This window comes from Octopus bimaculoides, chromosome 17 (genome assembly GCF_001194135.2).
Source record: "Octopus bimaculoides isolate UCB-OBI-ISO-001 chromosome 17, ASM119413v2, whole genome shotgun sequence".
NCBI lineage: Eukaryota > Metazoa > Mollusca > Cephalopoda > Octopoda > Octopodidae > Octopus > Octopus bimaculoides.
In genome coordinates, this window is record NC_068997.1 from 35,844,724 (window position 1) to 35,851,137 (window position 6,414).

General features: G+C 38.6%; 1 protein-coding gene across 9 annotated transcripts in view; it reads left to right on the forward strand.

The window, feature by feature from the left end:
• The window catches only part of LOC106874300 (uncharacterized), a 373,269-nt gene that overhangs the window by 3,075 nt on the left and 363,780 nt on the right, over positions 1-6,414 (forward strand). For 3 of the 9 annotated variants that reach the window (XM_052974180.1, XM_052974179.1, XM_052974182.1), the window contains exon 1: positions 4,893-5,382. The gene's annotated coding sequence lies outside the window, so the exon portion shown is untranslated. Of the gene's footprint in view, positions 1-4,864; positions 5,383-6,414 lie in introns of those variants that run through there. The other 6 variants (XM_052974178.1, XM_052974177.1, XM_052974183.1 and 3 more) reach the window with 4 other exon arrangements.

Sequence of the window (6,414 nt, forward strand, 5' to 3'; positions counted from 1 at the left end):
TAGGGTTAGGGTTAGGGTTTGAGTTAGGGTTAGGTTTACCCTGTGGATCTATATAAAAACCGGGGGGGGGGGGGATCGAAATTTTGAAATTGAGATTAAAAAATTTTTTTTTTTCAGAATCGGATTCTCCATGGTCTGAAACATAGGATTCCGTAAAAAAAAACAAAATTTAAAAGTGGGGGTATACCCAGATTACATATACTCCATCTCCACCAAACCCTGACCACAACAGAGAAATTCTAACTTAGCAAAAAATACAGAAAGAGAAAGTTGTTTATTTCTATCATGCGACACTTATTATTGCACACACGCATATACACACATACATTCATATATATGTGTGTGTGTCTTTTAGTTTTTGTTTACTTACACACTTCAACAAATGAGCCAATTGAACAACTCTGTGTGGTTGTTCAATTTGCTAGAAATAACAGCCAAATCTCTCTCATATTATGATCTTGTTAGTATTAAGGAAATGGAAAAAATAGATTTTTGATTTTGTTCGGGTCTATGAATTTTATTCTCTTTTTTAAATGCTTTAGTCCATTACTCGATATAAGAAAGAAAAAAAAAGAAGAAACGGGAAAAATCGTGACCAAAACAGAAAATTTGTAACTTAACAAAAAATATAGAAAGAGAAAGAAAAAGTTGTTTAGATGGTGCAGGTTGTCGTTGACACTTTTTCAATGAATGTCCACAGTGAACAGTTTAGGTGTGCTTTTAAGAGTGCGAAAGGGTCCAGTGTAGAGAGGTGTGAGTGGTCCCTTGATGGCATCATTTCTTACAAGCACGTGAGTCCAGGTAGAAATATCTGGAGGTACTGCAGAGGAAATAGACTGGTCACAAGGACGCATTGGTGGTAGGTCAGCAAGGAATGACCTGAGTCTCGTGAAGGAAGATGTAGGGTCTGCAATCGGTAAGTTGACGGGCATGTAGTGTGTGCTGTGTCATCTCACCATTTCAGTTGGTTTAGTGGTCTGGAATGTTGTAGTCATCATTATAGAAGGATAAGTGTCCATACTGTGTCGGTGTCGGGGTTACCACTTTAGCAGGATATGTTCATTTTCACGTTGTGGTCACTACTTTAGATGGTTAGTGGCCACATCACTTTAAATGTTATAGGTTGTGGTGTCATCTAATGAGACTCCGCTCAGAAGGTTGTAATGTTGTTTGGTAGTAGACCCTGATGAAGAATATACAAACACAAGGCTGGTGACTTTAAATATGTTTATTGTGGTCACATGTATATATATACACAAGCTGAATGAAGTGGCTGATGTACATTTGTTCATATATCTACAGGCATCTGCATGGGTTGTGTGTTAGCTGTTAATCCTGGTGAGAAGCTCACGAACAGCGATGTGTAGGAACCAGTGTAGTGTGTTGGTGCTGTGTAGATGTTGGCAACGTTGGTGAGAGACATCAGTGGTGTCAACGAAGATGGGGGTCGCTGCAATGTGATCAGTGGTTAGAAAGTCAGGAACCAACTGATTTCTTTATTTGGCACCCAGGCCATAACAAAATGGGGACAGCACAAGGACAGACAAAACACCACGGTGGGGACAAAAAACATAAAACGAATGAAGATGAATAAAATGTATAATGAAATCGATGACAATGAAATGGCTGCATTGAACCCCACTTCTCAAGCAGGATCATTTAACTGTTAATATATACAAGTTATGAAAGTTTTCTTTTTTTCCTGTTTTTTTTTTAAAGTCTATTTCCTTTTTTCCTTTTCTTTTTCTCCTTTGTTAAAAAGTCTATTTCTTTTTTTCCTTCCTCTTTTAAAGTACTCCTCTCTTACCATTCTTTAGAAGTGTTAACTCCTCGTATGTAACTACTTTCGGTAGTTCTTCAAATTCAATTTCTTTCCCCAAAGGGTTCACTTCATCTACAAATAGTTCTTTCAACTTTTTATATCTTTCCTTGTCAATCACCACTCCCTTTATGTGTTCCGGGTAATGTTCAGCTGGTAATTTAATCCTAATGGCACCTTTGAATTTCGTTATTTTCCGCTCTATGGTGGTACTTTTCACTTATGTTACTACATGCCATTTTTTCTTATTAGTATTTACAGGTTTACGCTCCTGACCTGGACTGTCCGGGCTATTCATTTTCCTTGGTTCCTCCATCTGTACATACCCATAATCGTCCACGATTATATCTTCCACTCTATGTTGCAATACTTCTGCTAGTGTATCTGACCAGTTCCTCTGTACCTCCTCTATTTTCTCCTCTACTTCCTTCTTTTGTTTTTGATTCTCTGTCGGAGAGTTTATCCGCTCTTTTCTCTTTCGCTTTTTTACAACATTAAACGTCTCCTCTTTATTTTCCTTCATTTCCGACCCCTCTTCGCATTGTCGTTCCTCTACTTCACTTTCTTGCTGAGGGCACTTTGCTCTCATATGTCCTTTTTGTTTACATAGAAAGCATATTGGAGGTATTCCATCTACCACCACTCTTAGCATAATGTCTTCTGGTAGAAGAATCTCTTCTACAATTCAATATGAGTCTTTTAACCCAACTTGAATTACCATTTATATGCCATAGCCCAACAATTAACTTCCTTCGTTCTGGTTATCTTCAGAATTCTTGCATCTTCCTCCATTTCATGCATGACTGCTGCCACCAGCCATGCCTCTTCGATCTGCCGACTCTCACTCTGGCAACATGTTTTCCACAGTACATCGACAGCAGCAGCCACTCTTGTGTCCTTATTGGCTCAGTGGAGTGGTTAATAGCAGCCTCCTCACTGGAGAACCTAACCTCCACTGTGCCGTATTTTCTTCCACGTGTATAGTAGGTGGTTAACCCTCTCACTTCACCTAGACATTCCTCTATTGCCTCTACTGGAGCAATCTCTATTTTCTTGGTAGCGGTTGATAATGTCCTGTACACAACTGTCTTCCTTGTTACATTCTTCGTCACTTCTTCTGGTGGGGTCAGCTTTAAACTGGTCCCTTCCTTTTGTAACAATTTGTTTCCTTTTTTCCATTCCTTTGTCTCTATTTTTATCTCACGAACTTCAAGGGTGTTGGTCGTAATACCTTGTGTAGTTGCGGACACATAACTTGCGACACGTTCCATTTCTCCTCTTTTTACCACTTTACCCATAATGGAGAAGAAACAATTTTCAAAAACAGGCAGAACGCAGCAACAAAAAATCAACAATTTAACAATTTAAACAATTCAACGAATCTTGGTTCTCCTGTGCGGGGAGACCTACAACAAATATATAATAACAGTGTGTAACAATTCGAACTCACGTCAAAGAAACTACTACCAACACCCTTTCGGCTTTACAAAGCTCACCGACTTGGTCTGGAACCAACTGACGCTGAGCCTAAGAAGGGGTGAGCTTTTATAGCTGACATGTAGGCTCAAATGCTTGTTTGGAACAAACTGTCTCACGTGACTTATTTGAAGGCTGCGATTGGTTGGGTTGCATATTGGCGCACGATAAAGTAAGAGATAAATTGCACCAATACCAACCAATCAGAGTGGTAGACACAATGGGGTCCAAAACAGCCCCAAAGGTTAGCTATTACCTGCTAGGTTTGTATGTCTGTTATATAATAGAGAGAGAAAGTTCACTAGAGTTCGCTACAGTTGTATTCGAAAGCCAAAAGATGTTTTTTTTAGCTGAGGTATAATTTCGGAACATAAGACTTACCATGTTATCTGGTGTATGGCCGAATTCAAATGGGTAGGAGACCTAAAACAAATGTGTTTGTATGTGTGTGTGTGGTTGGTTGGGCCTGGGGTCAATTTCTATCCAATCCTAGAAAGGCATTCAAATAGTCAGCCACTCCGAAAAGACAGTTTCATACCGTCATCTTTCTCTTCCTTTTTCTCTCACTCTCTCTCTTTCTCTTTCATTTCTTCTCTCCCTTGCTCGACACATGAGTCAGATTTAAGTATCTTAATTTTCTGATTAAGATAATTGCTGCTTCGGTAGCCCAGTAGGCATGGGTGTTGAGAAGTGGTAATACAATACATAGGTGGTGGTTTCAAATCTCTTTCAGAGATTACAAGAAATCTAGTTAAAAACTTTTAATTTAAACAACAAAATTTCTTTCAACAATTTCTTTCTTTTAAGTGTGACACATGCGGCAGGTACGTACAAAAAAACAAATTGGCATATTAATATTATTGATGATACAAAGTTAGTTAGAAAGAGAGACATATTGTTGAGAACAATAGATTTCGTTGGGGGTACCTGTTAGCTCAATTTTAACTTTTTATGGCCTTGAAGAGGTCAAGAGGGTCAAGTGGTAAAGACATAAATCAGTTTAGCAAAGCCATATATTAAGTGTAACTTGCTGTCAACCATTGTTTCTCTGTAAGAAAAGTGCTGTTGAAATGTTAAGGGAAATTGATAGATTCTGGTTTGAATTTACTCTATACCTAAATGAGATCACTACATGTTCCTCAACCAAATGATGTGGGAAAGCACATCTCAATGGTGTGTATTTATATATGTGTGTATGAACATGCAAATAGGAAGATTAAATTAAAATTGTGTTACTTCTTATAACTTCAAATTTCCACTATAATTTCACCATCATCACTACAAGCATTGTTAAGAAGAAAAAAAATTTACACAAAGACACCCGTCAAAAGGTAAATACACTTCAAGGAAGATATAAACCTGGGCCACACCACCATCATCACAAAATGGTAGCTGAGTTATGTTCGTGCATAACCCAGTAAATAAAAAAAAATTACGGAAATCAACAAGCAACCAGTTGATCCAATGACAGTTCTGCGGGTCAAAACGAAAGGTCGCCCAATATGTTTTATCACTACTGTAGTCACCGTGGAGGCGCAATGGCCTAGTGGTTAGGGCAGCGGACTCGCGGTCATAGGATCGCGGGTTTCGATTCCCAGACCGAGCGTTGTGAGTGTTTATTGAGCGAAAACACCTAAAAGCTCCACAAGGCTCCGACAGGGGATGGTGGCGAACCCTGCTGTACTCTTTCATCACAACTTTCTCTCACTCTTTCTTCCTGTTTCTGTTGAGCCTGTAATTCAAAGGGTCAGCCTTGTCACACTGTGTCACGCTGAATATCCCGTGTCTGTGGGGTGCTCAGCCACTTGCTCGTTAATTTCACGAGCAGGCTGTTCCGTTGATCAGATCAACTGAAACCCGCGACGTCGTAAGCGACGGAGTGCCAGCAACAACTGTAGTCACCAAACAAACAAGCTAGATATAAACCATTACTGCCACCATATGTACAGCGTAGCCGACTTATGCTGGTGACTGACTGTTTTAAACTTCCTTTTACAGGTGTGCTGTAATCTACCTTTGCGCGTGTAGTTGTCTATCTACGCATGTCTATGAGACATACAGAACTGTCCTACATACAAAGTAATCAGGTAACTTTTCATAACTTCACATTTTTTTTTTTGGTCTTTCAAAATTATTATTATTATCGTAATTCACTTCTTTCAAATTGCTTTGAAGAGAAACTTCTATTTCCTCTTCTTTTAGCTTGCAGCTATCGTTTTATTTACATCCCTAATAGTTTTAACAAAAGTCTGATCGTAATAACCTTCTCTCTAAAGTTTCTGTGACGCTGAAAATATAGCTACTTGTATTGCGAGTTTGTTACTAGTTTGCTAGGAGAAATAACGATGATAATTGTATTAATAATTTTTTTTTGTATTTATTATTCTTAGAACATGATTATGTTTTACCCCTGTATCATTAGAGACGATGAAGTAAGTGATAGGGTTGTTGTAATGGTGACCGGTAATAAAGTCAATTAATTTATGGAATCCCCCTTGGACAACCCCGCCCCGGACAAAATCCCTGTGACTTCTTTTCCATGACTTTTTTTTTTACCTGGATTCGTTGTAATGAATTATACGTCTTTAACTCAATACAGAGTGAATAATATAAAAAATAATTAAAATATTGTTGTAAAACCCCCTAAATTTAAGGATGAGGTTGTAATTAATCAAATCGTTCCTACTATGTATTTTTTCAATACCGGAATCACGAAAGGCAACGGTTAACATAGGGTTTTGATCTTGGAAGTAGAAAGTTTTAGTTAACTGCTCATACCATCTAGAATCTTCATCTACGGAGGTATCTCCATTCCCCATGTCAGAAATTAAGCAGAGTATGCACTTAGCCACAAAATCTCACACACTTGCGCGCGCGTATACTTTTATTCTTTTACTCGTTTCAGTCATTTGACCGTGGCCATGCTGAGGCACCGCCTTAGAGGGTTTTAGTCGAAGAAATCGACCCCAGGACTTATTCTTTGTAAGCTTAGTACTTCCTCTATCGGACTCTTTTTTTTTTGCCGAAACGCTAAGTTATGTAGACATAAACACACCAGCATCGGTTGTCAAATGATGGTGGGGGGCAAACATACACACAAATATATATATATATATATA